At 44.5% G+C, this 25841-nt stretch overlaps 51 non-coding genes across 51 annotated transcripts; all 51 read left to right on the top strand.

Annotated features, from left to right (window-relative positions):
- The first annotated feature begins 245 nt into the window (after window positions 1-245).
- On the top strand, window positions 246-364 carry LOC145461313 (5S ribosomal RNA). The gene has a single exon (XR_014040455.1). It is a non-coding gene; the product is annotated as a 5S ribosomal RNA (ribosomal RNA).
- Window positions 365-748: 384 nt separating this feature from the next.
- On the top strand, window positions 749-867 carry LOC145461312 (5S ribosomal RNA). Its single transcript, XR_014040454.1, has one exon. It is a non-coding gene; the product is annotated as a 5S ribosomal RNA (ribosomal RNA).
- A 384-nt stretch (window positions 868-1251) lies between these two features.
- Window positions 1252-1370, top strand: LOC145461311 (5S ribosomal RNA). The gene has a single exon (XR_014040453.1). It is a non-coding gene; the product is annotated as a 5S ribosomal RNA (ribosomal RNA).
- A 384-nt stretch (window positions 1371-1754) lies between these two features.
- On the top strand, window positions 1755-1873 carry LOC145461310 (5S ribosomal RNA). The gene has a single exon (XR_014040452.1). It is a non-coding gene; the product is annotated as a 5S ribosomal RNA (ribosomal RNA).
- A 384-nt stretch (window positions 1874-2257) lies between these two features.
- On the top strand, window positions 2258-2376 carry LOC145461309 (5S ribosomal RNA). The gene has a single exon (XR_014040451.1). It is a non-coding gene; the product is annotated as a 5S ribosomal RNA (ribosomal RNA).
- Window positions 2377-2760: 384 nt separating this feature from the next.
- Window positions 2761-2879, top strand: LOC145461308 (5S ribosomal RNA). Its single transcript, XR_014040450.1, has one exon. It is a non-coding gene; the product is annotated as a 5S ribosomal RNA (ribosomal RNA).
- Window positions 2880-3263: 384 nt separating this feature from the next.
- Window positions 3264-3382, top strand: LOC145461307 (5S ribosomal RNA). The gene has a single exon (XR_014040449.1). It is a non-coding gene; the product is annotated as a 5S ribosomal RNA (ribosomal RNA).
- Window positions 3383-3766: 384 nt separating this feature from the next.
- LOC145461306 (5S ribosomal RNA) lies at window positions 3767-3885 on the top strand. The gene has a single exon (XR_014040448.1). It is a non-coding gene; the product is annotated as a 5S ribosomal RNA (ribosomal RNA).
- Window positions 3886-4269: 384 nt separating this feature from the next.
- On the top strand, window positions 4270-4388 carry LOC145461304 (5S ribosomal RNA). The gene has a single exon (XR_014040446.1). It is a non-coding gene; the product is annotated as a 5S ribosomal RNA (ribosomal RNA).
- A 384-nt stretch (window positions 4389-4772) lies between these two features.
- On the top strand, window positions 4773-4891 carry LOC145461303 (5S ribosomal RNA). The gene has a single exon (XR_014040445.1). It is a non-coding gene; the product is annotated as a 5S ribosomal RNA (ribosomal RNA).
- Window positions 4892-5275: 384 nt separating this feature from the next.
- On the top strand, window positions 5276-5394 carry LOC145461302 (5S ribosomal RNA). The gene has a single exon (XR_014040444.1). It is a non-coding gene; the product is annotated as a 5S ribosomal RNA (ribosomal RNA).
- Window positions 5395-5778: 384 nt separating this feature from the next.
- On the top strand, window positions 5779-5897 carry LOC145461301 (5S ribosomal RNA). Its single transcript, XR_014040443.1, has one exon. It is a non-coding gene; the product is annotated as a 5S ribosomal RNA (ribosomal RNA).
- Window positions 5898-6282: 385 nt separating this feature from the next.
- LOC145461300 (5S ribosomal RNA) lies at window positions 6283-6401 on the top strand. The gene has a single exon (XR_014040442.1). It is a non-coding gene; the product is annotated as a 5S ribosomal RNA (ribosomal RNA).
- Window positions 6402-6785: 384 nt separating this feature from the next.
- LOC145461299 (5S ribosomal RNA) lies at window positions 6786-6904 on the top strand. The gene has a single exon (XR_014040441.1). It is a non-coding gene; the product is annotated as a 5S ribosomal RNA (ribosomal RNA).
- Window positions 6905-7288: 384 nt separating this feature from the next.
- LOC145461298 (5S ribosomal RNA) lies at window positions 7289-7407 on the top strand. The gene has a single exon (XR_014040440.1). It is a non-coding gene; the product is annotated as a 5S ribosomal RNA (ribosomal RNA).
- Window positions 7408-7791: 384 nt separating this feature from the next.
- Window positions 7792-7910, top strand: LOC145461297 (5S ribosomal RNA). Its single transcript, XR_014040439.1, has one exon. It is a non-coding gene; the product is annotated as a 5S ribosomal RNA (ribosomal RNA).
- A 383-nt stretch (window positions 7911-8293) lies between these two features.
- Window positions 8294-8412, top strand: LOC145461296 (5S ribosomal RNA). The gene has a single exon (XR_014040438.1). It is a non-coding gene; the product is annotated as a 5S ribosomal RNA (ribosomal RNA).
- Window positions 8413-8795: 383 nt separating this feature from the next.
- On the top strand, window positions 8796-8914 carry LOC145461294 (5S ribosomal RNA). Its single transcript, XR_014040437.1, has one exon. It is a non-coding gene; the product is annotated as a 5S ribosomal RNA (ribosomal RNA).
- Window positions 8915-9299: 385 nt separating this feature from the next.
- LOC145461292 (5S ribosomal RNA) lies at window positions 9300-9418 on the top strand. The gene has a single exon (XR_014040435.1). It is a non-coding gene; the product is annotated as a 5S ribosomal RNA (ribosomal RNA).
- Window positions 9419-9802: 384 nt separating this feature from the next.
- LOC145461291 (5S ribosomal RNA) lies at window positions 9803-9921 on the top strand. Its single transcript, XR_014040434.1, has one exon. It is a non-coding gene; the product is annotated as a 5S ribosomal RNA (ribosomal RNA).
- Window positions 9922-10305: 384 nt separating this feature from the next.
- LOC145461290 (5S ribosomal RNA) lies at window positions 10306-10424 on the top strand. The gene has a single exon (XR_014040433.1). It is a non-coding gene; the product is annotated as a 5S ribosomal RNA (ribosomal RNA).
- A 384-nt stretch (window positions 10425-10808) lies between these two features.
- Window positions 10809-10927, top strand: LOC145461289 (5S ribosomal RNA). The gene has a single exon (XR_014040432.1). It is a non-coding gene; the product is annotated as a 5S ribosomal RNA (ribosomal RNA).
- A 383-nt stretch (window positions 10928-11310) lies between these two features.
- LOC145461288 (5S ribosomal RNA) lies at window positions 11311-11429 on the top strand. The gene has a single exon (XR_014040431.1). It is a non-coding gene; the product is annotated as a 5S ribosomal RNA (ribosomal RNA).
- Window positions 11430-11813: 384 nt separating this feature from the next.
- On the top strand, window positions 11814-11932 carry LOC145461287 (5S ribosomal RNA). The gene has a single exon (XR_014040430.1). It is a non-coding gene; the product is annotated as a 5S ribosomal RNA (ribosomal RNA).
- A 383-nt stretch (window positions 11933-12315) lies between these two features.
- On the top strand, window positions 12316-12434 carry LOC145461286 (5S ribosomal RNA). The gene has a single exon (XR_014040429.1). It is a non-coding gene; the product is annotated as a 5S ribosomal RNA (ribosomal RNA).
- A 383-nt stretch (window positions 12435-12817) lies between these two features.
- Window positions 12818-12936, top strand: LOC145461285 (5S ribosomal RNA). The gene has a single exon (XR_014040428.1). It is a non-coding gene; the product is annotated as a 5S ribosomal RNA (ribosomal RNA).
- A 384-nt stretch (window positions 12937-13320) lies between these two features.
- Window positions 13321-13439, top strand: LOC145461284 (5S ribosomal RNA). The gene has a single exon (XR_014040427.1). It is a non-coding gene; the product is annotated as a 5S ribosomal RNA (ribosomal RNA).
- Window positions 13440-13823: 384 nt separating this feature from the next.
- LOC145461283 (5S ribosomal RNA) lies at window positions 13824-13942 on the top strand. The gene has a single exon (XR_014040425.1). It is a non-coding gene; the product is annotated as a 5S ribosomal RNA (ribosomal RNA).
- A 383-nt stretch (window positions 13943-14325) lies between these two features.
- LOC145461281 (5S ribosomal RNA) lies at window positions 14326-14444 on the top strand. Its single transcript, XR_014040423.1, has one exon. It is a non-coding gene; the product is annotated as a 5S ribosomal RNA (ribosomal RNA).
- A 384-nt stretch (window positions 14445-14828) lies between these two features.
- LOC145461280 (5S ribosomal RNA) lies at window positions 14829-14947 on the top strand. Its single transcript, XR_014040422.1, has one exon. It is a non-coding gene; the product is annotated as a 5S ribosomal RNA (ribosomal RNA).
- A 383-nt stretch (window positions 14948-15330) lies between these two features.
- On the top strand, window positions 15331-15449 carry LOC145461278 (5S ribosomal RNA). The gene has a single exon (XR_014040421.1). It is a non-coding gene; the product is annotated as a 5S ribosomal RNA (ribosomal RNA).
- A 384-nt stretch (window positions 15450-15833) lies between these two features.
- LOC145461277 (5S ribosomal RNA) lies at window positions 15834-15952 on the top strand. Its single transcript, XR_014040420.1, has one exon. It is a non-coding gene; the product is annotated as a 5S ribosomal RNA (ribosomal RNA).
- Window positions 15953-16336: 384 nt separating this feature from the next.
- On the top strand, window positions 16337-16455 carry LOC145461276 (5S ribosomal RNA). The gene has a single exon (XR_014040419.1). It is a non-coding gene; the product is annotated as a 5S ribosomal RNA (ribosomal RNA).
- A 383-nt stretch (window positions 16456-16838) lies between these two features.
- On the top strand, window positions 16839-16957 carry LOC145461275 (5S ribosomal RNA). The gene has a single exon (XR_014040418.1). It is a non-coding gene; the product is annotated as a 5S ribosomal RNA (ribosomal RNA).
- A 383-nt stretch (window positions 16958-17340) lies between these two features.
- Window positions 17341-17459, top strand: LOC145461274 (5S ribosomal RNA). The gene has a single exon (XR_014040417.1). It is a non-coding gene; the product is annotated as a 5S ribosomal RNA (ribosomal RNA).
- Window positions 17460-17843: 384 nt separating this feature from the next.
- Window positions 17844-17962, top strand: LOC145461273 (5S ribosomal RNA). The gene has a single exon (XR_014040416.1). It is a non-coding gene; the product is annotated as a 5S ribosomal RNA (ribosomal RNA).
- A 384-nt stretch (window positions 17963-18346) lies between these two features.
- Window positions 18347-18465, top strand: LOC145461272 (5S ribosomal RNA). The gene has a single exon (XR_014040415.1). It is a non-coding gene; the product is annotated as a 5S ribosomal RNA (ribosomal RNA).
- Window positions 18466-18850: 385 nt separating this feature from the next.
- LOC145461271 (5S ribosomal RNA) lies at window positions 18851-18969 on the top strand. Its single transcript, XR_014040414.1, has one exon. It is a non-coding gene; the product is annotated as a 5S ribosomal RNA (ribosomal RNA).
- A 384-nt stretch (window positions 18970-19353) lies between these two features.
- On the top strand, window positions 19354-19472 carry LOC145461269 (5S ribosomal RNA). The gene has a single exon (XR_014040412.1). It is a non-coding gene; the product is annotated as a 5S ribosomal RNA (ribosomal RNA).
- Window positions 19473-19857: 385 nt separating this feature from the next.
- LOC145461268 (5S ribosomal RNA) lies at window positions 19858-19976 on the top strand. Its single transcript, XR_014040411.1, has one exon. It is a non-coding gene; the product is annotated as a 5S ribosomal RNA (ribosomal RNA).
- Window positions 19977-20360: 384 nt separating this feature from the next.
- LOC145461267 (5S ribosomal RNA) lies at window positions 20361-20479 on the top strand. The gene has a single exon (XR_014040410.1). It is a non-coding gene; the product is annotated as a 5S ribosomal RNA (ribosomal RNA).
- A 384-nt stretch (window positions 20480-20863) lies between these two features.
- On the top strand, window positions 20864-20982 carry LOC145461266 (5S ribosomal RNA). Its single transcript, XR_014040409.1, has one exon. It is a non-coding gene; the product is annotated as a 5S ribosomal RNA (ribosomal RNA).
- A 384-nt stretch (window positions 20983-21366) lies between these two features.
- On the top strand, window positions 21367-21485 carry LOC145461265 (5S ribosomal RNA). Its single transcript, XR_014040408.1, has one exon. It is a non-coding gene; the product is annotated as a 5S ribosomal RNA (ribosomal RNA).
- Window positions 21486-21869: 384 nt separating this feature from the next.
- On the top strand, window positions 21870-21988 carry LOC145461264 (5S ribosomal RNA). The gene has a single exon (XR_014040407.1). It is a non-coding gene; the product is annotated as a 5S ribosomal RNA (ribosomal RNA).
- Window positions 21989-22372: 384 nt separating this feature from the next.
- On the top strand, window positions 22373-22491 carry LOC145461262 (5S ribosomal RNA). The gene has a single exon (XR_014040406.1). It is a non-coding gene; the product is annotated as a 5S ribosomal RNA (ribosomal RNA).
- A 385-nt stretch (window positions 22492-22876) lies between these two features.
- On the top strand, window positions 22877-22995 carry LOC145461261 (5S ribosomal RNA). The gene has a single exon (XR_014040405.1). It is a non-coding gene; the product is annotated as a 5S ribosomal RNA (ribosomal RNA).
- Window positions 22996-23379: 384 nt separating this feature from the next.
- On the top strand, window positions 23380-23498 carry LOC145461260 (5S ribosomal RNA). Its single transcript, XR_014040404.1, has one exon. It is a non-coding gene; the product is annotated as a 5S ribosomal RNA (ribosomal RNA).
- Window positions 23499-23883: 385 nt separating this feature from the next.
- LOC145461595 (5S ribosomal RNA) lies at window positions 23884-24002 on the top strand. Its single transcript, XR_014040723.1, has one exon. It is a non-coding gene; the product is annotated as a 5S ribosomal RNA (ribosomal RNA).
- A 385-nt stretch (window positions 24003-24387) lies between these two features.
- Window positions 24388-24506, top strand: LOC145461259 (5S ribosomal RNA). Its single transcript, XR_014040403.1, has one exon. It is a non-coding gene; the product is annotated as a 5S ribosomal RNA (ribosomal RNA).
- A 383-nt stretch (window positions 24507-24889) lies between these two features.
- On the top strand, window positions 24890-25008 carry LOC145461257 (5S ribosomal RNA). The gene has a single exon (XR_014040401.1). It is a non-coding gene; the product is annotated as a 5S ribosomal RNA (ribosomal RNA).
- Window positions 25009-25391: 383 nt separating this feature from the next.
- Window positions 25392-25510, top strand: LOC145461256 (5S ribosomal RNA). The gene has a single exon (XR_014040400.1). It is a non-coding gene; the product is annotated as a 5S ribosomal RNA (ribosomal RNA).
- The last annotated feature ends 331 nt before the right edge of the window (window positions 25511-25841 follow it).

Genomic DNA, 25841 nt, shown 5'->3' with positions numbered 1-25841 from the left:
CTTGTTTGATTACAGCACTGCAACACTGAGCAGCACACTGGAGGCAATCTCTTGAATGTGGCTTTGATGACTGACCATTGGAGAATCGCCCTTTTGTGATTTGAAGTCTTAGCTGGCTTTGGAATCTCTGGGTTAAGTAGCCGAGACGTAATTGGAAATTCATCACAACAGCAATTAAAGGCCTTCCTTCTAAGAGACTTAAAAGAGAGTCCAAGCAATTGGGCAAGGTTTGAGTTGTTTCTTTCGTCTACGACCACACCACAGGGAACGTACCGGTTCTCGTCCGATCACCGAAGTCAAGTCCTGTTGGGCGGCGTCAGTACCTGGCTGGGTGACCACCTGGGAATACGCCGTGTTGTAGACTTTTGGACCCATTTTGGGACTGGACTCTTCAGAGAAGATTTCCATACGCCTCCACATCATTGATCCCTCTGTTTTCAAAATGTTGTCTTTTTTTTTTTGAATTATTTTTCCAGCAAGTTGACAGCATATTAGAAGATTTTCTTGTTTGATTACAGCACTGCAACACTGAGCAGCACACTGGAGGCAATCTCTTGAATGTGGCTTTGATGACTGACCATTGGAGAATCGCCCTTTTGTGATTTGAAGTCTTAGCTGGCTTTGGAATCTCTGGGTTAAGTAGCCGAGACGTAATTGGAAATTCATCACAACAGCAATTAAAGGCCTTCCTTCTAAGAGACTTAAAAGAGAGTCCAAGCAATTGGGCAAGGTTTGAGTTGTTTCTTTCGTCTACGACCACACCACAGGGAACGTACCGGTTCTCGTCCGATCACCGAAGTCAAGTCCTGTTGGGCGGCGTCAGTACCTGGCTGGGTGACCACCTGGGAATACGCCGTGTTGTAGACTTTTGGACCCATTTTGGGACTGGACTCTTCAGAGAAGATTTCCATACGCCTCCACATCATTGATCCCTCTGTTTTCAAAATGTTGTCTTTTTTTTTTTGAATTATTTTTCCAGCAAGTTGACAGCATATTAGAAGATTTTCTTGTTTGATTACAGCACTGCAACACTGAGCAGCACACTGGAGGCAATCTCTTGAATGTGGCTTTGATGACTGACCATTGGAGAATCGCCCTTTTGTGATTTGAAGTCTTAGCTGGCTTTGGAATCTCTGGGTTAAGTAGCCGAGACGTAATTGGAAATTCATCACAACAGCAATTAAAGGCCTTCCTTCTAAGAGACTTAAAAGAGAGTCCAAGCAATTGGGCAAGGTTTGAGTTGTTTCTTTCGTCTACGACCACACCACAGGGAACGTACCGGTTCTCGTCCGATCACCGAAGTCAAGTCCTGTTGGGCGGCGTCAGTACCTGGCTGGGTGACCACCTGGGAATACGCCGTGTTGTAGACTTTTGGACCCATTTTGGGACTGGACTCTTCAGAGAAGATTTCCATACGCCTCCACATCATTGATCCCTCTGTTTTCAAAATGTTGTCTTTTTTTTTTTGAATTATTTTTCCAGCAAGTTGACAGCATATTAGAAGATTTTCTTGTTTGATTACAGCACTGCAACACTGAGCAGCACACTGGAGGCAATCTCTTGAATGTGGCTTTGATGACTGACCATTGGAGAATCGCCCTTTTGTGATTTGAAGTCTTAGCTGGCTTTGGAATCTCTGGGTTAAGTAGCCGAGACGTAATTGGAAATTCATCACAACAGCAATTAAAGGCCTTCCTTCTAAGAGACTTAAAAGAGAGTCCAAGCAATTGGGCAAGGTTTGAGTTGTTTCTTTCGTCTACGACCACACCACAGGGAACGTACCGGTTCTCGTCCGATCACCGAAGTCAAGTCCTGTTGGGCGGCGTCAGTACCTGGCTGGGTGACCACCTGGGAATACGCCGTGTTGTAGACTTTTGGACCCATTTTGGGACTGGACTCTTCAGAGAAGATTTCCATACGCCTCCACATCATTGATCCCTCTGTTTTCAAAATGTTGTCTTTTTTTTTTTGAATTATTTTTCCAGCAAGTTGACAGCATATTAGAAGATTTTCTTGTTTGATTACAGCACTGCAACACTGAGCAGCACACTGGAGGCAATCTCTTGAATGTGGCTTTGATGACTGACCATTGGAGAATCGCCCTTTTGTGATTTGAAGTCTTAGCTGGCTTTGGAATCTCTGGGTTAAGTAGCCGAGACGTAATTGGAAATTCATCACAACAGCAATTAAAGGCCTTCCTTCTAAGAGACTTAAAAGAGAGTCCAAGCAATTGGGCAAGGTTTGAGTTGTTTCTTTCGTCTACGACCACACCACAGGGAACGTACCGGTTCTCGTCCGATCACCGAAGTCAAGTCCTGTTGGGCGGCGTCAGTACCTGGCTGGGTGACCACCTGGGAATACGCCGTGTTGTAGACTTTTGGACCCATTTTGGGACTGGACTCTTCAGAGAAGATTTCCATACGCCTCCACATCATTGATCCCTCTGTTTTCAAAATGTTGTCTTTTTTTTTTTGAATTATTTTTCCAGCAAGTTGACAGCATATTAGAAGATTTTCTTGTTTGATTACAGCACTGCAACACTGAGCAGCACACTGGAGGCAATCTCTTGAATGTGGCTTTGATGACTGACCATTGGAGAATCGCCCTTTTGTGATTTGAAGTCTTAGCTGGCTTTGGAATCTCTGGGTTAAGTAGCCGAGACGTAATTGGAAATTCATCACAACAGCAATTAAAGGCCTTCCTTCTAAGAGACTTAAAAGAGAGTCCAAGCAATTGGGCAAGGTTTGAGTTGTTTCTTTCGTCTACGACCACACCACAGGGAACGTACCGGTTCTCGTCCGATCACCGAAGTCAAGTCCTGTTGGGCGGCGTCAGTACCTGGCTGGGTGACCACCTGGGAATACGCCGTGTTGTAGACTTTTGGACCCATTTTGGGACTGGACTCTTCAGAGAAGATTTCCATACGCCTCCACATCATTGATCCCTCTGTTTTCAAAATGTTGTCTTTTTTTTTTTGAATTATTTTTCCAGCAAGTTGACAGCATATTAGAAGATTTTCTTGTTTGATTACAGCACTGCAACACTGAGCAGCACACTGGAGGCAATCTCTTGAATGTGGCTTTGATGACTGACCATTGGAGAATCGCCCTTTTGTGATTTGAAGTCTTAGCTGGCTTTGGAATCTCTGGGTTAAGTAGCCGAGACGTAATTGGAAATTCATCACAACAGCAATTAAAGGCCTTCCTTCTAAGAGACTTAAAAGAGAGTCCAAGCAATTGGGCAAGGTTTGAGTTGTTTCTTTCGTCTACGACCACACCACAGGGAACGTACCGGTTCTCGTCCGATCACCGAAGTCAAGTCCTGTTGGGCGGCGTCAGTACCTGGCTGGGTGACCACCTGGGAATACGCCGTGTTGTAGACTTTTGGACCCATTTTGGGACTGGACTCTTCAGAGAAGATTTCCATACGCCTCCACATCATTGATCCCTCTGTTTTCAAAATGTTGTCTTTTTTTTTTTGAATTATTTTTCCAGCAAGTTGACAGCATATTAGAAGATTTTCTTGTTTGATTACAGCACTGCAACACTGAGCAGCACACTGGAGGCAATCTCTTGAATGTGGCTTTGATGACTGACCATTGGAGAATCGCCCTTTTGTGATTTGAAGTCTTAGCTGGCTTTGGAATCTCTGGGTTAAGTAGCCGAGACGTAATTGGAAATTCATCACAACAGCAATTAAAGGCCTTCCTTCTAAGAGACTTAAAAGAGAGTCCAAGCAATTGGGCAAGGTTTGAGTTGTTTCTTTCGTCTACGACCACACCACAGGGAACGTACCGGTTCTCGTCCGATCACCGAAGTCAAGTCCTGTTGGGCGGCGTCAGTACCTGGCTGGGTGACCACCTGGGAATACGCCGTGTTGTAGACTTTTGGACCCATTTTGGGACTGGACTCTTCAGAGAAGATTTCCATACGCCTCCACATCATTGATCCCTCTGTTTTCAAAATGTTGTCTTTTTTTTTTTGAATTATTTTTCCAGCAAGTTGACAGCATATTAGAAGATTTTCTTGTTTGATTACAGCACTGCAACACTGAGCAGCACACTGGAGGCAATCTCTTGAATGTGGCTTTGATGACTGACCATTGGAGAATCGCCCTTTTGTGATTTGAAGTCTTAGCTGGCTTTGGAATCTCTGGGTTAAGTAGCCGAGACGTAATTGGAAATTCATCACAACAGCAATTAAAGGCCTTCCTTCTAAGAGACTTAAAAGAGAGTCCAAGCAATTGGGCAAGGTTTGAGTTGTTTCTTTCGTCTACGACCACACCACAGGGAACGTACCGGTTCTCGTCCGATCACCGAAGTCAAGTCCTGTTGGGCGGCGTCAGTACCTGGCTGGGTGACCACCTGGGAATACGCCGTGTTGTAGACTTTTGGACCCATTTTGGGACTGGACTCTTCAGAGAAGATTTCCATACGCCTCCACATCATTGATCCCTCTGTTTTCAAAATGTTGTCTTTTTTTTTTTGAATTATTTTTCCAGCAAGTTGACAGCATATTAGAAGATTTTCTTGTTTGATTACAGCACTGCAACACTGAGCAGCACACTGGAGGCAATCTCTTGAATGTGGCTTTGATGACTGACCATTGGAGAATCGCCCTTTTGTGATTTGAAGTCTTAGCTGGCTTTGGAATCTCTGGGTTAAGTAGCCGAGACGTAATTGGAAATTCATCACAACAGCAATTAAAGGCCTTCCTTCTAAGAGACTTAAAAGAGAGTCCAAGCAATTGGGCAAGGTTTGAGTTGTTTCTTTCGTCTACGACCACACCACAGGGAACGTACCGGTTCTCGTCCGATCACCGAAGTCAAGTCCTGTTGGGCGGCGTCAGTACCTGGCTGGGTGACCACCTGGGAATACGCCGTGTTGTAGACTTTTGGACCCATTTTGGGACTGGACTCTTCAGAGAAGATTTCCATACGCCTCCACATCATTGATCCCTCTGTTTTCAAAATGTTGTCTTTTTTTTTTTGAATTATTTTTCCAGCAAGTTGACAGCATATTAGAAGATTTTCTTGTTTGATTACAGCACTGCAACACTGAGCAGCACACTGGAGGCAATCTCTTGAATGTGGCTTTGATGACTGACCATTGGAGAATCGCCCTTTTGTGATTTGAAGTCTTAGCTGGCTTTGGAATCTCTGGGTTAAGTAGCCGAGACGTAATTGGAAATTCATCACAACAGCAATTAAAGGCCTTCCTTCTAAGAGACTTAAAAGAGAGTCCAAGCAATTGGGCAAGGTTTGAGTTGTTTCTTTCGTCTACGACCACACCACAGGGAACGTACCGGTTCTCGTCCGATCACCGAAGTCAAGTCCTGTTGGGCGGCGTCAGTACCTGGCTGGGTGACCACCTGGGAATACGCCGTGTTGTAGACTTTTGGACCCATTTTGGGACTGGACTCTTCAGAGAAGATTTCCATACGCCTCCACATCATTGATCCCTCTGTTTTCAAAATGTTGTCTTTTTTTTTTTGAATTATTTTTCCAGCAAGTTGACAGCATATTAGAAGATTTTCTTGTTTGATTACAGCACTGCAACACTGAGCAGCACACTGGAGGCAATCTCTTGAATGTGGCTTTGATGACTGACCATTGGAGAATCGCCCTTTTGTGATTTGAAGTCTTAGCTGGCTTTGGAATCTCTGGGTTAAGTAGCCGAGACGTAATTGGAAATTCATCACAACAGCAATTAAAGGCCTTCCTTCTAAGAGACTTAAAAGAGAGTCCAAGCAATTGGGCAAGGTTTGAGTTGTTTCTTTCGTCTACGACCACACCACAGGGAACGTACCGGTTCTCGTCCGATCACCGAAGTCAAGTCCTGTTGGGCGGCGTCAGTACCTGGCTGGGTGACCACCTGGGAATACGCCGTGTTGTAGACTTTTGGACCCATTTTGGGACTGGACTCTTCAGAGAAGATTTCCATACGCCTCCACATCATTGATCCCTCTGTTTTCAAAATGTTGTCTTTTTTTTTTTTGAATTATTTTTCCAGCAAGTTGACAGCATATTAGAAGATTTTCTTGTTTGATTACAGCACTGCAACACTGAGCAGCACACTGGAGGCAATCTCTTGAATGTGGCTTTGATGACTGACCATTGGAGAATCGCCCTTTTGTGATTTGAAGTCTTAGCTGGCTTTGGAATCTCTGGGTTAAGTAGCCGAGACGTAATTGGAAATTCATCACAACAGCAATTAAAGGCCTTCCTTCTAAGAGACTTAAAAGAGAGTCCAAGCAATTGGGCAAGGTTTGAGTTGTTTCTTTCGTCTACGACCACACCACAGGGAACGTACCGGTTCTCGTCCGATCACCGAAGTCAAGTCCTGTTGGGCGGCGTCAGTACCTGGCTGGGTGACCACCTGGGAATACGCCGTGTTGTAGACTTTTGGACCCATTTTGGGACTGGACTCTTCAGAGAAGATTTCCATACGCCTCCACATCATTGATCCCTCTGTTTTCAAAATGTTGTCTTTTTTTTTTTGAATTATTTTTCCAGCAAGTTGACAGCATATTAGAAGATTTTCTTGTTTGATTACAGCACTGCAACACTGAGCAGCACACTGGAGGCAATCTCTTGAATGTGGCTTTGATGACTGACCATTGGAGAATCGCCCTTTTGTGATTTGAAGTCTTAGCTGGCTTTGGAATCTCTGGGTTAAGTAGCCGAGACGTAATTGGAAATTCATCACAACAGCAATTAAAGGCCTTCCTTCTAAGAGACTTAAAAGAGAGTCCAAGCAATTGGGCAAGGTTTGAGTTGTTTCTTTCGTCTACGACCACACCACAGGGAACGTACCGGTTCTCGTCCGATCACCGAAGTCAAGTCCTGTTGGGCGGCGTCAGTACCTGGCTGGGTGACCACCTGGGAATACGCCGTGTTGTAGACTTTTGGACCCATTTTGGGACTGGACTCTTCAGAGAAGATTTCCATACGCCTCCACATCATTGATCCCTCTGTTTTCAAAATGTTGTCTTTTTTTTTTTGAATTATTTTTCCAGCAAGTTGACAGCATATTAGAAGATTTTCTTGTTTGATTACAGCACTGCAACACTGAGCAGCACACTGGAGGCAATCTCTTGAATGTGGCTTTGATGACTGACCATTGGAGAATCGCCCTTTTGTGATTTGAAGTCTTAGCTGGCTTTGGAATCTCTGGGTTAAGTAGCCGAGACGTAATTGGAAATTCATCACAACAGCAATTAAAGGCCTTCCTTCTAAGAGACTTAAAAGAGAGTCCAAGCAATTGGGCAAGGTTTGAGTTGTTTCTTTCGTCTACGACCACACCACAGGGAACGTACCGGTTCTCGTCCGATCACCGAAGTCAAGTCCTGTTGGGCGGCGTCAGTACCTGGCTGGGTGACCACCTGGGAATACGCCGTGTTGTAGACTTTTGGACCCATTTTGGGACTGGACTCTTCAGAGAAGATTTCCATACGCCTCCACATCATTGATCCCTCTGTTTTCAAAATGTTGTCTTTTTTTTTTTGAATTATTTTTCCAGCAAGTTGACAGCATATTAGAAGATTTTCTTGTTTGATTACAGCACTGCAACACTGAGCAGCACACTGGAGGCAATCTCTTGAATGTGGCTTTGATGACTGACCATTGGAGAATCGCCCTTTTGTGATTTGAAGTCTTAGCTGGCTTTGGAATCTCTGGGTTAAGTAGCCGAGACGTAATTGGAAATTCATCACAACAGCAATTAAAGGCCTTCCTTCTAAGAGACTTAAAAGAGAGTCCAAGCAATTGGGCAAGGTTTGAGTTGTTTCTTTCGTCTACGACCACACCACAGGGAACGTACCGGTTCTCGTCCGATCACCGAAGTCAAGTCCTGTTGGGCGGCGTCAGTACCTGGCTGGGTGACCACCTGGGAATACGCCGTGTTGTAGACTTTTGGACCCATTTTGGGACTGGACTCTTCAGAGAAGATTTCCATACGCCTCCACATCATTGATCCCTCTGTTTTCAAAATGTTGTCTTTTTTTTTTGAATTATTTTTCCAGCAAGTTGACAGCATATTAGAAGATTTTCTTGTTTGATTACAGCACTGCAACACTGAGCAGCACACTGGAGGCAATCTCTTGAATGTGGCTTTGATGACTGACCATTGGAGAATCGCCCTTTTGTGATTTGAAGTCTTAGCTGGCTTTGGAATCTCTGGGTTAAGTAGCCGAGACGTAATTGGAAATTCATCACAACAGCAATTAAAGGCCTTCCTTCTAAGAGACTTAAAAGAGAGTCCAAGCAATTGGGCAAGGTTTGAGTTGTTTCTTTCGTCTACGACCACACCACAGGGAACGTACCGGTTCTCGTCCGATCACCGAAGTCAAGTCCTGTTGGGCGGCGTCAGTACCTGGCTGGGTGACCACCTGGGAATACGCCGTGTTGTAGACTTTTGGACCCATTTTGGGACTGGACTCTTCAGAGAAGATTTCCATACGCCTCCACATCATTGATCCCTCTGTTTTCAAAATGTTGTCTTTTTTTTTTGAATTATTTTTCCAGCAAGTTGACAGCATATTAGAAGATTTTCTTGTTTGATTACAGCACTGCAACACTGAGCAGCACACTGGAGGCAATCTCTTGAATGTGGCTTTGATGACTGACCATTGGAGAATCGCCCTTTTGTGATTTGAAGTCTTAGCTGGCTTTGGAATCTCTGGGTTAAGTAGCCGAGACGTAATTGGAAATTCATCACAACAGCAATTAAAGGCCTTCCTTCTAAGAGACTTAAAAGAGAGTCCAAGCAATTGGGCAAGGTTTGAGTTGTTTCTTTCGTCTACGACCACACCACAGGGAACGTACCGGTTCTCGTCCGATCACCGAAGTCAAGTCCTGTTGGGCGGCGTCAGTACCTGGCTGGGTGACCACCTGGGAATACGCCGTGTTGTAGACTTTTGGACCCATTTTGGGACTGGACTCTTCAGAGAAGATTTCCATACGCCTCCACATCATTGATCCCTCTGTTTTCAAAATGTTGTCTTTTTTTTTTTTGAATTATTTTTCCAGCAAGTTGACAGCATATTAGAAGATTTTCTTGTTTGATTACAGCACTGCAACACTGAGCAGCACACTGGAGGCAATCTCTTGAATGTGGCTTTGATGACTGACCATTGGAGAATCGCCCTTTTGTGATTTGAAGTCTTAGCTGGCTTTGGAATCTCTGGGTTAAGTAGCCGAGACGTAATTGGAAATTCATCACAACAGCAATTAAAGGCCTTCCTTCTAAGAGACTTAAAAGAGAGTCCAAGCAATTGGGCAAGGTTTGAGTTGTTTCTTTCGTCTACGACCACACCACAGGGAACGTACCGGTTCTCGTCCGATCACCGAAGTCAAGTCCTGTTGGGCGGCGTCAGTACCTGGCTGGGTGACCACCTGGGAATACGCCGTGTTGTAGACTTTTGGACCCATTTTGGGACTGGACTCTTCAGAGAAGATTTCCATACGCCTCCACATCATTGATCCCTCTGTTTTCAAAATGTTGTCTTTTTTTTTTTGAATTATTTTTCCAGCAAGTTGACAGCATATTAGAAGATTTTCTTGTTTGATTACAGCACTGCAACACTGAGCAGCACACTGGAGGCAATCTCTTGAATGTGGCTTTGATGACTGACCATTGGAGAATCGCCCTTTTGTGATTTGAAGTCTTAGCTGGCTTTGGAATCTCTGGGTTAAGTAGCCGAGACGTAATTGGAAATTCATCACAACAGCAATTAAAGGCCTTCCTTCTAAGAGACTTAAAAGAGAGTCCAAGCAATTGGGCAAGGTTTGAGTTGTTTCTTTCGTCTACGACCACACCACAGGGAACGTACCGGTTCTCGTCCGATCACCGAAGTCAAGTCCTGTTGGGCGGCGTCAGTACCTGGCTGGGTGACCACCTGGGAATACGCCGTGTTGTAGACTTTTGGACCCATTTTGGGACTGGACTCTTCAGAGAAGATTTCCATACGCCTCCACATCATTGATCCCTCTGTTTTCAAAATGTTGTCTTTTTTTTTTTGAATTATTTTTCCAGCAAGTTGACAGCATATTAGAAGATTTTCTTGTTTGATTACAGCACTGCAACACTGAGCAGCACACTGGAGGCAATCTCTTGAATGTGGCTTTGATGACTGACCATTGGAGAATCGCCCTTTTGTGATTTGAAGTCTTAGCTGGCTTTGGAATCTCTGGGTTAAGTAGCCGAGACGTAATTGGAAATTCATCACAACAGCAATTAAAGGCCTTCCTTCTAAGAGACTTAAAAGAGAGTCCAAGCAATTGGGCAAGGTTTGAGTTGTTTCTTTCGTCTACGACCACACCACAGGGAACGTACCGGTTCTCGTCCGATCACCGAAGTCAAGTCCTGTTGGGCGGCGTCAGTACCTGGCTGGGTGACCACCTGGGAATACGCCGTGTTGTAGACTTTTGGACCCATTTTGGGACTGGACTCTTCAGAGAAGATTTCCATACGCCTCCACATCATTGATCCCTCTGTTTTCAAAATGTTGTCTTTTTTTTTTTGAATTATTTTTCCAGCAAGTTGACAGCATATTAGAAGATTTTCTTGTTTGATTACAGCACTGCAACACTGAGCAGCACACTGGAGGCAATCTCTTGAATGTGGCTTTGATGACTGACCATTGGAGAATCGCCCTTTTGTGATTTGAAGTCTTAGCTGGCTTTGGAATCTCTGGGTTAAGTAGCCGAGACGTAATTGGAAATTCATCACAACAGCAATTAAAGGCCTTCCTTCTAAGAGACTTAAAAGAGAGTCCAAGCAATTGGGCAAGGTTTGAGTTGTTTCTTTCGTCTACGACCACACCACAGGGAACGTACCGGTTCTCGTCCGATCACCGAAGTCAAGTCCTGTTGGGCGGCGTCAGTACCTGGCTGGGTGACCACCTGGGAATACGCCGTGTTGTAGACTTTTGGACCCATTTTGGGACTGGACTCTTCAGAGAAGATTTCCATACGCCTCCACATCATTGATCCCTCTGTTTTCAAAATGTTGTCTTTTTTTTTTGAATTATTTTTCCAGCAAGTTGACAGCATATTAGAAGATTTTCTTGTTTGATTACAGCACTGCAACACTGAGCAGCACACTGGAGGCAATCTCTTGAATGTGGCTTTGATGACTGACCATTGGAGAATCGCCCTTTTGTGATTTGAAGTCTTAGCTGGCTTTGGAATCTCTGGGTTAAGTAGCCGAGACGTAATTGGAAATTCATCACAACAGCAATTAAAGGCCTTCCTTCTAAGAGACTTAAAAGAGAGTCCAAGCAATTGGGCAAGGTTTGAGTTGTTTCTTTCGTCTACGACCACACCACAGGGAACGTACCGGTTCTCGTCCGATCACCGAAGTCAAGTCCTGTTGGGCGGCGTCAGTACCTGGCTGGGTGACCACCTGGGAATACGCCGTGTTGTAGACTTTTGGACCCATTTTGGGACTGGACTCTTCAGAGAAGATTTCCATACGCCTCCACATCATTGATCCCTCTGTTTTCAAAATGTTGTCTTTTTTTTTTTGAATTATTTTTCCAGCAAGTTGACAGCATATTAGAAGATTTTCTTGTTTGATTACAGCACTGCAACACTGAGCAGCACACTGGAGGCAATCTCTTGAATGTGGCTTTGATGACTGACCATTGGAGAATCGCCCTTTTGTGATTTGAAGTCTTAGCTGGCTTTGGAATCTCTGGGTTAAGTAGCCGAAACGTAATTGGAAATTCATCACAACAGCAATTAAAGGCCTTCCTTCTAAGAGACTTAAAAGAGAGTCCAAGCAATTGGGCAAGGTTTGAGTTGTTTCTTTCGTCTACGACCACACCACAGGGAACGTACCGGTTCTCGTCCGATCACCGAAGTCAAGTCCTGTTGGGCGGCGTCAGTACCTGGCTGGGTGACCACCTGGGAATACGCCGTGTTGTAGACTTTTGGACCCATTTTGGGACTGGACTCTTCAGAGAAGATTTCCATACGCCTCCACATCATTGATCCCTCTGTTTTCAAAATGTTGTCTTTTTTTTTTGAATTATTTTTCCAGCAAGTTGACAGCATATTAGAAGATTTTCTTGTTTGATTACAGCACTGCAACACTGAGCAGCACACTGGAGGCAATCTCTTGAATGTGGCTTTGATGACTGACCATTGGAGAATCGCCCTTTTGTGATTTGAAGTCTTAGCTGGCTTTGGAATCTCTGGGTTAAGTAGCCGAGACGTAATTGGAAATTCATCACAACAGCAATTAAAGGCCTTCCTTCTAAGAGACTTAAAAGAGAGTCCAAGCAATTGGGCAAGGTTTGAGTTGTTTCTTTCGTCTACGACCACACCACAGGGAACGTACCGGTTCTCGTCCGATCACCGAAGTCAAGTCCTGTTGGGCGGCGTCAGTACCTGGCTGGGTGACCACCTGGGAATACGCCGTGTTGTAGACTTTTGGACCCATTTTGGGACTGGACTCTTCAGAGAAGATTTCCATACGCCTCCACATCATTGATCCCTCTGTTTTCAAAATGTTGTCTTTTTTTTTTGAATTATTTTTCCAGCAAGTTGACAGCATATTAGAAGATTTTCTTGTTTGATTACAGCACTGCAACACTGAGCAGCACACTGGAGGCAATCTCTTGAATGTGGCTTTGATGACTGACCATTGGAGAATCGCCCTTTTGTGATTTGAAGTCTTAGCTGGCTTTGGAATCTCTGGGTTAAGTAGCCGAGACGTAATTGGAAATTCATGACAACAGCAATTAAAGGCCTTCCTTCTAAGAGACTTAAAAGAGAGTCCAAGCAATTGGGCAAGGTTTGAGTTGTTTCTTTCGTCTACGACCACACCACAGGGAACGTACCGGTTCTCGTCCGATCACCGAAGTCAAGTCCTGTTGGGCGGCGTCAGTACCTGGCTGGGTGACCACCTGGGAATACGCCGTGTTGTAGACTTTTGGACCCATTTTGGGACTGGACTCTTCAGAGAAGATTTCCATACGCCTCCACATCATTGATCCCTCTGTTTTCAAAATGTTGTCTTTTTTTTTTTGAATTATTTTTCCAGCAAGTTGACAGCATATTAGAAGATTTTCTTGTTTGATTACAGCACTGCAACACTGAGCAGCACACTGGAGGCAATCTCTTGAATGTGGCTTTGATGACTGACCATTGGAGAATCGCCCTTTTGTGATTTGAAGTCTTAGCTGGCTTTGGAATCTCTGGGTTAAGTAGCCGAAACGTAATTGGAAATTCATCACAACAGCAATTAAAGGCCTTCCTTCTAAGAGACTTAAAAGAGAGTCCAAGCAATTGGGCAAGGTTTGAGTTGTTTCTTTCGTCTACGACCACACCACAGGGAACGTACCGGTTCTCGTCCGATCACCGAAGTCAAGTCCTGTTGGGCGGCGTCAGTACCTGGCTGGGTGACCACCTGGGAATACGCCGTGTTGTAGACTTTTGGACCCATTTTGGGACTGGACTCTTCAGAGAAGATTTCCATACGCCTCCACATCATTGATCCCTCTGTTTTCAAAATGTTGTCTTTTTTTTTTTGAATTATTTTTCCAGCAAGTTGACAGCATATTAGAAGATTTTCTTGTTTGATTACAGCACTGCAACACTGAGCAGCACACTGGAGGCAATCTCTTGAATGTGGCTTTGATGACTGACCATTGGAGAATCGCCCTTTTGTGATTTGAAGTCTTAGCTGGCTTTGGAATCTCTGGGTTAAGTAGCCGAGACGTAATTGGAAATTCATCACAACAGCAATTAAAGGCCTTCCTTCTAAGAGACTTAAAAGAGAGTCCAAGCAATTGGGCAAGGTTTGAGTTGTTTCTTTCGTCTACGACCACACCACAGGGAACGTACCGGTTCTCGTCCGATCACCGAAGTCAAGTCCTGTTGGGCGGCGTCAGTACCTGGCTGGGTGACCACCTGGGAATACGCCGTGTTGTAGACTTTTGGACCCATTTTGGGACTGGACTCTTCAGAGAAGATTTCCATACGCCTCCACATCATTGATCCCTCTGTTTTCAAAATGTTGTCTTTTTTTTTTGAATTATTTTTCCAGCAAGTTGACAGCATATTAGAAGATTTTCTTGTTTGATTACAGCACTGCAACACTGAGCAGCACACTGGAGGCAATCTCTTGAATGTGGCTTTGATGACTGACCATTGGAGAATCGCCCTTTTGTGATTTGAAGTCTTAGCTGGCTTTGGAATCTCTGGGTTAAGTAGCCGAGACGTAATTGGAAATTCATCACAACAGCAATTAAAGGCCTTCCTTCTAAGAGACTTAAAAGAGAGTCCAAGCAATTGGGCAAGGTTTGAGTTGTTTCTTTCGTCTACGACCACACCACAGGGAACGTACCGGTTCTCGTCCGATCACCGAAGTCAAGTCCTGTTGGGCGGCGTCAGTACCTGGCTGGGTGACCACCTGGGAATACGCCGTGTTGTAGACTTTTGGACCCATTTTGGGACTGGACTCTTCAGAGAAGATTTCCATACGCCTCCACATCATTGATCCCTCTGTTTTCAAAATGTTGTCTTTTTTTTTTTGAATTATTTTTCCAGCAAGTTGACAGCATATTAGAAGATTTTCTTGTTTGATTACAGCACTGCAACACTGAGCAGCACACTGGAGGCAATCTCTTGAATGTGGCTTTGATGACTGACCATTGGAGAATCGCCCTTTTGTGATTTGAAGTCTTAGCTGGCTTTGGAATCTCTGGGTTAAGTAGCCGAAACGTAATTGGAAATTCATCACAACAGCAATTAAAGGCCTTCCTTCTAAGAGACTTAAAAGAGAGTCCAAGCAATTGGGCAAGGTTTGAGTTGTTTCTTTCGTCTACGACCACACCACAGGGAACGTACCGGTTCTCGTCCGATCACCGAAGTCAAGTCCTGTTGGGCGGCGTCAGTACCTGGCTGGGTGACCACCTGGGAATACGCCGTGTTGTAGACTTTTGGACCCATTTTGGGACTGGACTCTTCAGAGAAGATTTCCATACGCCTCCACATCATTGATCCCTCTGTTTTCAAAATGTTGTCTTTTTTTTTTGAATTATTTTTCCAGCAAGTTGACAGCATATTAGAAGATTTTCTTGTTTGATTACAGCACTGCAACACTGAGCAGCACACTGGAGGCAATCTCTTGAATGTGGCTTTGATGACTGACCATTGGAGAATCGCCCTTTTGTGATTTGAAGTCTTAGCTGGCTTTGGAATCTCTGGGTTAAGTAGCCGAGACGTAATTGGAAATTCATCACAACAGCAATTAAAGGCCTTCCTTCTAAGAGACTTAAAAGAGAGTCCAAGCAATTGGGCAAGGTTTGAGTTGTTTCTTTCGTCTACGACCACACCACAGGGAACGTACCGGTTCTCGTCCGATCACCGAAGTCAAGTCCTGTTGGGCGGCGTCAGTACCTGGCTGGGTGACCACCTGGGAATACGCCGTGTTGTAGACTTTTGGACCCATTTTGGGACTGGACTCTTCAGAGAAGATTTCCATACGCCTCCACATCATTGATCCCTCTGTTTTCAAAATGTTGTCTTTTTTTTTTTGAATTATTTTTCCAGCAAGTTGACAGCATATTAGAAGATTTTCTTGTTTGATTACAGCACTGCAACACTGAGCAGCACACTGGAGGCAATCTCTTGAATGTGGCTTTGATGACTGACCATTGGAGAATCGCCCTTTTGTGATTTGAAGTCTTAGCTGGCTTTGGAATCTCTGGGTTAAGTAGCCGAAACGTAATTGGAAATTCATCACAACAGCAATTAAAGGCCTTCCTTCTAAGAGACTTAAAAGAGAGTCCAAGCAATTGGGCAAGGTTTGAGTTGTTTCTTTCGTCTACGACCACACCACAGGGAACGTACCGGTTCTCGTCCGATCACCGAAGTCAAGTCCTGTTGGGCGGCGTCAGTACCTGGCTGGGTGACCACCTGGGAATACGCCGTGTTGTAGACTTTTGGACCCATTTTGGGACTGGACTCTTCAGAGAAGATTTCCATACGCCTCCACATCATTGATCCCTCTGTTTTCAAAATGTTGTCTTTTTTTTTTTGAATTATTTTTCCAGCAAGTTGACAGCATATTAGAAGATTTTCTTGTTTGATTACAGCACTGCAACACTGAGCAGCACACTGGAGGCAATCTCTTGAATGTGGCTTTGATGACTGACCATTGGAGAATCGCCCTTTTGTGATTTGAAGTCTTAGCTGGCTTTGGAATCTCTGGGTTAAGTAGCCGAGACGTAATTGGAAATTCATCACAACAGCAATTAAAGGCCTTCCTTCTAAGAGACTTAAAAGAGAGTCCAAGCAATTGGGCAAGGTTTGAGTTGTTTCTTTCGTCTACGACCACACCACAGGGAACGTACCGGTTCTCGTCCGATCACCGAAGTCAAGTCCTGTTGGGCGGCGTCAGTACCTGGCTGGGTGACCACCTGGGAATACGCCGTGTTGTAGACTTTTGGACCCATTTTGGGACTGGACTCTTCAGAGAAGATTTCCATACGCCTCCACATCATTGATCCCTCTGTTTTCAAAATGTTGTCTTTTTTTTTTGAATTATTTTTCCAGCAAGTTGACAGCATATTAGAAGATTTTCTTGTTTGATTACAGCACTGCAACACTGAGCAGCACACTGGAGGCAATCTCTTGAATGTGGCTTTGATGACTGACCATTGGAGAATCGCCCTTTTGTGATTTGAAGTCTTAGCTGGCTTTGGAATCTCTGGGTTAAGTAGCCGAAACGTAATTGGAAATTCATCACAACAGCAATTAAAGGCCTTCCTTCTAAGAGACTTAAAAGAGAGTCCAAGCAATTGGGCAAGGTTTGAGTTGTTTCTTTCGTCTACGACCACACCACAGGGAACGTACCGGTTCTCGTCCGATCACCGAAGTCAAGTCCTGTTGGGCGGCGTCAGTACCTGGCTGGGTGACCACCTGGGAATACGCCGTGTTGTAGACTTTTGGACCCATTTTGGGACTGGACTCTTCAGAGAAGATTTCCATACGCCTCCACATCATTGATCCCTCTGTTTTCAAAATGTTGTCTTTTTTTTTTGAATTATTTTTCCAGCAAGTTGACAGCATATTAGAAGATTTTCTTGTTTGATTACAGCACTGCAACACTGAGCAGCACACTGGAGGCAATCTCTTGAATGTGGCTTTGATGACTGACCATTGGAGAATCGCCCTTTTGTGATTTGAAGTCTTAGCTGGCTTTGGAATCTCTGGGTTAAGTAGCCGAGACGTAATTGGAAATTCATCACAACAGCAATTAAAGGCCTTCCTTCTAAGAGACTTAAAAGAGAGTCCAAGCAATTGGGCAAGGTTTGAGTTGTTTCTTTCGTCTACGACCACACCACAGGGAACGTACCGGTTCTCGTCCGATCACCGAAGTCAAGTCCTGTTGGGCGGCGTCAGTACCTGGCTGGGTGACCACCTGGGAATACGCCGTGTTGTAGACTTTTGGACCCATTTTGGGACTGGACTCTTCAGAGAAGATTTCCATACGCCTCCACATCATTGATCCCTCTGTTTTCAAAATGTTGTCTTTTTTTTTTTGAATTATTTTTCCAGCAAGTTGACAGCATATTAGAAGATTTTCTTGTTTGATTACAGCACTGCAACACTGAGCAGCACACTGGAGGCAATCTCTTGAATGTGGCTTTGATGACTGACCATTGGAGAATCGCCCTTTTGTGATTTGAAGTCTTAGCTGGCTTTGGAATCTCTGGGTTAAGTAGCCGAAACGTAATTGGAAATTCATCACAACAGCAATTAAAGGCCTTCCTTCTAAGAGACTTAAAAGAGAGTCCAAGCAATTGGGCAAGGTTTGAGTTGTTTCTTTCGTCTACGACCACACCACAGGGAACGTACCGGTTCTCGTCCGATCACCGAAGTCAAGTCCTGTTGGGCGGCGTCAGTACCTGGCTGGGTGACCACCTGGGAATACGCCGTGTTGTAGACTTTTGGACCCATTTTGGGACTGGACTCTTCAGAGAAGATTTCCATACGCCTCCACATCATTGATCCCTCTGTTTTCAAAATGTTGTCTTTTTTTTTTTGAATTATTTTTCCAGCAAGTTGACAGCATATTAGAAGATTTTCTTGTTTGATTACAGCACTGCAACACTGAGCAGCACACTGGAGGCAATCTCTTGAATGTGGCTTTGATGACTGACCATTGGAGAATCGCCCTTTTGTGATTTGAAGTCTTAGCTGGCTTTGGAATCTCTGGGTTAAGTAGCCGAGACGTAATTGGAAATTCATGACAACAGCAATTAAAGGCCTTCCTTCTAAGAGACTTAAAAGAGAGTCCAAGCAATTGGGCAAGGTTTGAGTTGTTTCTTTCGTCTACGACCACACCACAGGGAACGTACCGGTTCTCGTCCGATCACCGAAGTCAAGTCCTGTTGGGCGGCGTCAGTACCTGGCTGGGTGACCACCTGGGAATACGCCGTGTTGTAGACTTTTGGACCCATTTTGGGACTGGACTCTTCAGAGAAGATTTCCATACGCCTCCACATCATTGATCCCTCTGTTTTCAAAATGTTGTCTTTTTTTTTTTTGAATTATTTTTCCAGCAAGTTGACAGCATATTAGAAGATTTTCTTGTTTGATTACAGCACTGCAACACTGAGCAGCACACTGGAGGCAATCTCTTGAATGTGGCTTTGATGACTGACCATTGGAGAATCGCCCTTTTGTGATTTGAAGTCTTAGCTGGCTTTGGAATCTCTGGGTTAAGTAGCCGAGACGTAATTGGAAATTCATCACAACAGCAATTAAAGGCCTTCCTTCTAAGAGACTTAAAAGAGAGTCCAAGCAATTGGGCAAGGTTTGAGTTGTTTCTTTCGTCTACGACCACACCACAGGGAACGTACCGGTTCTCGTCCGATCACCGAAGTCAAGTCCTGTTGGGCGGCGTCAGTACCTGGCTGGGTGACCACCTGGGAATACGCCGTGTTGTAGACTTTTGGACCCATTTTGGGACTGGACTCTTCAGAGAAGATTTCCATACGCCTCCACATCATTGATCCCTCTGTTTTCAAAATGTTGTCTTTTTTTTTTTGAATTATTTTTCCAGCAAGTTGACAGCATATTAGAAGATTTTCTTGTTTGATTACAGCACTGCAACACTGAGCAGCACACTGGAGGCAATCTCTTGAATGTGGCTTTGATGACTGACCATTGGAGAATCGCCCTTTTGTGATTTGAAGTCTTAGCTGGCTTTGGAATCTCTGGGTTAAGTAGCCGAGACGTAATTGGAAATTCATCACAACAGCAATTAAAGGCCTTCCTTCTAAGAGACTTAAAAGAGAGTCCAAGCAATTGGGCAAGGTTTGAGTTGTTTCTTTCGTCTACGACCACACCACAGGGAACGTACCGGTTCTCGTCCGATCACCGAAGTCAAGTCCTGTTGGGCGGCGTCAGTACCTGGCTGGGTGACCACCTGGGAATACGCCGTGTTGTAGACTTTTGGACCCATTTTGGGACTGGACTCTTCAGAGAAGATTTCCATACGCCTCCACATCATTGATCCCTCTGTTTTCAAAATGTTGTCTTTTTTTTTTTTGAATTATTTTTCCAGCAAGTTGACAGCATATTAGAAGATTTTCTTGTTTGATTACAGCACTGCAACACTGAGCAGCACACTGGAGGCAATCTCTTGAATGTGGCTTTGATGACTGACCATTGGAGAATCGCCCTTTTGTGATTTGAAGTCTTAGCTGGCTTTGGAATCTCTGGGTTAAGTAGCCGAGACGTAATTGGAAATTCATCACAACAGCAATTAAAGGCCTTCCTTCTAAGAGACTTAAAAGAGAGTCCAAGCAATTGGGCAAGGTTTGAGTTGTTTCTTTCGTCTACGACCACACCACAGGGAACGTACCGGTTCTCGTCCGATCACCGAAGTCAAGTCCTGTTGGGCGGCGTCAGTACCTGGCTGGGTGACCACCTGGGAATACGCCGTGTTGTAGACTTTTGGACCCATTTTGGGACTGGACTCTTCAGAGAAGATTTCCATACGCCTCCACATCATTGATCCCTCTGTTTTCAAAATGTTGTCTTTTTTTTTTTGAATTATTTTTCCAGCAAGTTGACAGCATATTAGAAGATTTTCTTGTTTGATTACAGCACTGCAACACTGAGCAGCACACTGGAGGCAATCTCTTGAATGTGGCTTTGATGACTGACCATTGGAGAATCGCCCTTTTGTGATTTGAAGTCTTAGCTGGCTTTGGAATCTCTGGGTTAAGTAGCCGAGACGTAATTGGAAATTCATCACAACAGCAATTAAAGGCCTTCCTTCTAAGAGACTTAAAAGAGAGTCCAAGCAATTGGGCAAGGTTTGAGTTGTTTCTTTCGTCTACGACCACACCACAGGGAACGTACCGGTTCTCGTCCGATCACCGAAGTCAAGTCCTGTTGGGCGGCGTCAGTACCTGGCTGGGTGACCACCTGGGAATACGCCGTGTTGTAGACTTTTGGACCCATTTTGGGACTGGACTCTTCAGAGAAGATTTCCATACGCCTCCACATCATTGATCCCTCTGTTTTCAAAATGTTGTCTTTTTTTTTTTGAATTATTTTTCCAGCAAGTTGACAGCATATTAGAAGATTTTCTTGTTTGATTACAGCACTGCAACACTGAGCAGCACACTGGAGGCAATCTCTTGAATGTGGCTTTGATGACTGACCATTGGAGAATCGCCCTTTTGTGATTTGAAGTCTTAGCTGGCTTTGGAATCTCTGGGTTAAGTAGCCGAGACGTAATTGGAAATTCATCACAACAGCAATTAAAGGCCTTCCTTCTAAGAGACTTAAAAGAGAGTCCAAGCAATTGGGCAAGGTTTGAGTTGTTTCTTTCGTCTACGACCACACCACAGGGAACGTACCGGTTCTCGTCCGATCACCGAAGTCAAGTCCTGTTGGGCGGCGTCAGTACCTGGCTGGGTGACCACCTGGGAATACGCCGTGTTGTAGACTTTTGGACCCATTTTGGGACTGGACTCTTCAGAGAAGATTTCCATACGCCTCCACATCATTGATCCCTCTGTTTTCAAAATGTTGTCTTTTTTTTTTTGAATTATTTTTCCAGCAAGTTGACAGCATATTAGAAGATTTTCTTGTTTGATTACAGCACTGCAACACTGAGCAGCACACTGGAGGCAATCTCTTGAATGTGGCTTTGATGACTGACCATTGGAGAATCGCCCTTTTGTGATTTGAAGTCTTAGCTGGCTTTGGAATCTCTGGGTTAAGTAGCCGAGACGTAATTGGAAATTCATCACAACAGCAATTAAAGGCCTTCCTTCTAAGAGACTTAAAAGAGAGTCCAAACAATTGGGCAAGGTTTGAGTTGTTTCTTTCGTCTACGACCACACCACAGGGAACGTACCGGTTCTCGTCCGATCACCGAAGTCAAGTCCTGTTGGGCGGCGTCAGTACCTGGCTGGGTGACCACCTGGGAATACGCCGTGTTGTAGACTTTTGGACCCATTTTGGGACTGGACTCTTCAGAGAAGATTTCCATACGCCTCCACATCATTGATCCCTCTGTTTTCAAAATGTTGTCTTTTTTTTTTTGAATTATTTTTCCAGCAAGTTGACAGCATATTAGAAGATTTTCTTGTTTGATTACAGCACTGCAACACTGAGCAGCACACTGGAGGCAATCTCTTGAATGTGGCTTTGATGACTGACCATTGGAGAATCGCCCTTTTGTGATTTGAAGTCTTAGCTGGCTTTGGAATCTCTGGGTTAAGTAGCCGAGACGTAATTGGAAATTCATCACAACAGCAATTAAAGGCCTTCCTTCTAAGAGACTTAAAAGAGAGTCCAAGCAATTGGGCAAGGTTTGAGTTGTTTCTTTCGTCTACGACCACACCACAGGGAACGTACCGGTTCTCGTCCGATCACCGAAGTCAAGTCCTGTTGGGCGGCGTCAGTACCTGGCTGGGTGACCACCTGGGAATACGCCGTGTTGTAGACTTTTGGACCCATTTTGGGACTGGACTCTTCAGAGAAGATTTCCATACGCCTCCACATCATTGATCCCTCTGTTTTCAAAATGTTGTCTTTTTTTTTTTGAATTATTTTTCCAGCAAGTTGACAGCATATTAGAAGATTTTCTTGTTTGATTACAGCACTGCAACACTGAGCAGCACACTGGAGGCAATCTCTTGAATGTGGCTTTGATGACTGACCATTGGAGAATCGCCCTTTTGTGATTTGAAGTCTTAGCTGGCTTTGGAATCTCTGGGTTAAGTAGCCGAGACGTAATTGGAAATTCATCACAACAGCAATTAAAGGCCTTCCTTCTAAGAGACTTAAAAGAGAGTCCAAGCAATTGGGCAAGGTTTGAGTTGTTTCTTTCGTCTACGACCACACCACAGGGAACGTACCGGTTCTCGTCCGATCACCGAAGTCAAGTCCTGTTGGGCGGCGTCAGTACCTGGCTGGGTGACCACCTGGGAATACGCCGTGTTGTAGACTTTTGGACCCATTTTGGGACTGGACTCTTCAGAGAAGATTTCCATACGCCTCCACATCATTGATCCCTCTGTTTTCAAAATGTTGTCTTTTTTTTTTTTGAATTATTTTTCCAGCAAGTTGACAGCATATTAGAAGATTTTCTTGTTTGATTACAGCACTGCAACACTGAGCAGCACACTGGAGGCAATCTCTTGAATGTGGCTTTGATGACTGACCATTGGAGAATCGCCCTTTTGTGATTTGAAGTCTTAGCTGGCTTTGGAATCTCTGGGTTAAGTAGCCGAGACGTAATTGGAAATTCATCACAACAGCAATTAAAGGCCTTCCTTCTAAGAGACTTAAAAGAGAGTCCAAGCAATTGGGCAAGGTTTGAGTTGTTTCTTTCGTCTACGACCACACCACAGGGAACGTACCGGTTCTCGTCCGATCACCGAAGTCAAGTCCTGTTGGGCGGCGTCAGTACCTGGCTGGGTGACCACCTGGGAATACGCCGTGTTGTAGACTTTTGGACCCATTTTGGGACTGGACTCTTCAGAGAAGATTTCCATACGCCTCCACATCATTGATCCCTCTGTTTTCAAAATGTTGTCTTTTTTTTTTTGAATTATTTTTCCAGCAAGTTGACAGCATATTAGAAGATTTTCTTGTTTGATTACAGCACTGCAACACTGAGCAGCACACTGGAGGCAATCTCTTGAATGTGGCTTTGATGACTGACCATTGGAGAATCGCCCTTTTGTGATTTGAAGTCTTAGCTGGCTTTGGAATCTCTGGGTTAAGTAGCCGAGACGTAATTGGAAATTCATCACAACAGCAATTAAAGGCCTTCCTTCTAAGAGACTTAAAAGAGAGTCCAAGCAATTGGGCAAGGTTTGAGTTGTTTCTTTCGTCTACGACCACACCACAGGGAACGTACCGGTTCTCGTCCGATCACCGAAGTCAAGTCCTGTTGGGCGGCGTCAGTACCTGGCTGGGTGACCACCTGGGAATACGCCGTGTTGTAGACTTTTGGACCCATTTTGGGACTGGACTCTTCAGAGAAGATTTCCATACGCCTCCACATCATTGATCCCTCTGTTTTCAAAATGTTGTCTTTTTTTTTTTTGAATTATTTTTCCAGCAAGTTGACAGCATATTAGAAGATTTTCTTGTTTGATTACAGCACTGCAACACTGAGCAGCACACTGGAGGCAATCTCTTGAATGTGGCTTTGATGACTGACCATTGGAGAATCGCCCTTTTGTGATTTGAAGTCTTAGCTGGCTTTGGAATCTCTGGGTTAAGTAGCCGAGACGTAATTGGAAATTCATCACAACAGCAATTAAAGGCCTTCCTTCTAAGAGACTTAAAAGAGAGTCCAAGCAATTGGGCAAGGTTTGAGTTGTTTCTTTCGTCTACGACCACACCACAGGGAACGTACCGGTTCTCGTCCGATCACTGAAGTCAAGTCCTGTTGGGCGGCGTCAGTACCTGGCTGGGTGACCACCTGGGAATACGCCGTGTTGTAGACTTTTGGACCCATTTTGGGACTGGACTCTTCAGAGAAGATTTCCATACGCCTCCACATCATTGATCCCTCTGTTTTCAAAATGTTGTCTTTTTTTTTTTTGAATTATTTTTCCAGCAAGTTGACAGCATATTAGAAGATTTTCTTGTTTGATTACAGCACTGCAACACTGAGCAGCACACTGGAGGCAATCTCTTGAATGTGGCTTTGATGACTGACCATTGGAGAATCGCCCTTTTGTGATTTGAAGTCTTAGCTGGCTTTGGAATCTCTGGGTTAAGTAGCCGAGACGTAATTGGAAATTCATCACAACAGCAATTAAAGGCCTTCCTTCTAAGAGACTTAAAAGAGAGTCCAAGCAATTGGGCAAGGTTTGAGTTGTTTCTTTCGTCTACGACCACACCACAGGGAACGTACCGGTTCTCGTCCGATCACCGAAGTCAAGTCCTGTTGGGCGGCGTCAGTACCTGGCTGGGTGACCACCTGGGAATACGCCGTGTTGTAGACTTTTGGACCCATTTTGGGACTGGACTCTTCAGAGAAGATTTCCATACGCCTCCACATCATTGATCCCTCTGTTTTCAAAATGTTGTCTTTTTTTTTTGAATTATTTTTCCAGCAAGTTGACAGCATATTAGAAGATTTTCTTGTTTGATTACAGCACTGCAACACTGAGCAGCACACTGGAGGCAATCTCTTGAATGTGGCTTTGATGACTGACCATTGGAGAATCGCCCTTTTGTGATTTGAAGTCTTAGCTGGCTTTGGAATCTCTGGGTTAAGTAGCCGAGACGTAATTGGAAATTCATCACAACAGCAATTAAAGGCCTTCCTTCTAAGAGACTTAAAAGAGAGTCCAAGCAATTGGGCAAGGTTTGAGTTGTTTCTTTCGTCTACGACCACACCACAGGGAACGTACCGGTTCTCGTCCGATCACCGAAGTCAAGTCCTGTTGGGCGGCGTCAGTACCTGGCTGGGTGACCACCTGGGAATACGCCGTGTTGTAGACTTTTGGACCCATTTTGGGACTGGACTCTTCAGAGAAGATTTCCATACGCCTCCACATCATTGATCCCTCTGTTTTCAAAATGTTGTCTTTTTTTTTTGAATTATTTTTCCAGCAAGTTGACAGCATATTAGAAGATTTTCTTGTTTGATTACAGCACTGCAACACTGAGCAGCACACTGGAGGCAATCTCTTGAATGTGGCTTTGATGACTGACCATTGGAGAATCGCCCTTTTGTGATTTGAAGTTTTAGCTGGCTTTGGAATCTCTGGGTTAAGTAGCCGAGACGTAATTGGAAATTCATCACAACAGCAATTAAAGGCCTTCCTTCTAAGAGACTTAAAAGAGAGTCCAAGCAATTGGGCAAGGTTTGAGTTGTTTCTTTCGTCTACGACCACACCACAGGGAACGTACCGGTTCTCGTCCGATCACCGAAGTCAAGTCCTGTTGGGCGGCGTCAGTACCTGGCTGGGTGACCACCTGGGAATACGCCGTGTTGTAGACTTTTGGACCCATTTTGGGACTGGACTCTTCAGAGAAGATTTCCATACGCCTCCACATCATTGATCCCTCTGTTTTCAAAATGTTGTCTTTTTTTTTTTGAATTATTTTTCCAGCAAGTTGACAGCATATTAGAAGATTTTCTTGTTTGATTACAGCACTGCAACACTGAGCAGCACACTGGAGGCAATCTCTTGAATGTGGCTTTGATGACTGACCATTGGAGAATCGCCCTTTTGTGATTTGAAGTCTTAGCTGGCTTTGGAATCTCTGGGTTAAGTAGCCGAGACGTAATTGGAAATTCATCACAACAGCAATTAAAGGCCTTCCTTCTA

This window comes from Orbicella franksi, chromosome 11 (assembly GCF_964199315.1).
Source record: "Orbicella franksi chromosome 11, jaOrbFran1.1, whole genome shotgun sequence".
NCBI lineage: Eukaryota > Metazoa > Cnidaria > Anthozoa > Scleractinia > Merulinidae > Orbicella > Orbicella franksi.
Note: the sequence above shows the minus strand (reverse complement) of the source record. Positions and strands in the feature narration are given on the sequence as shown.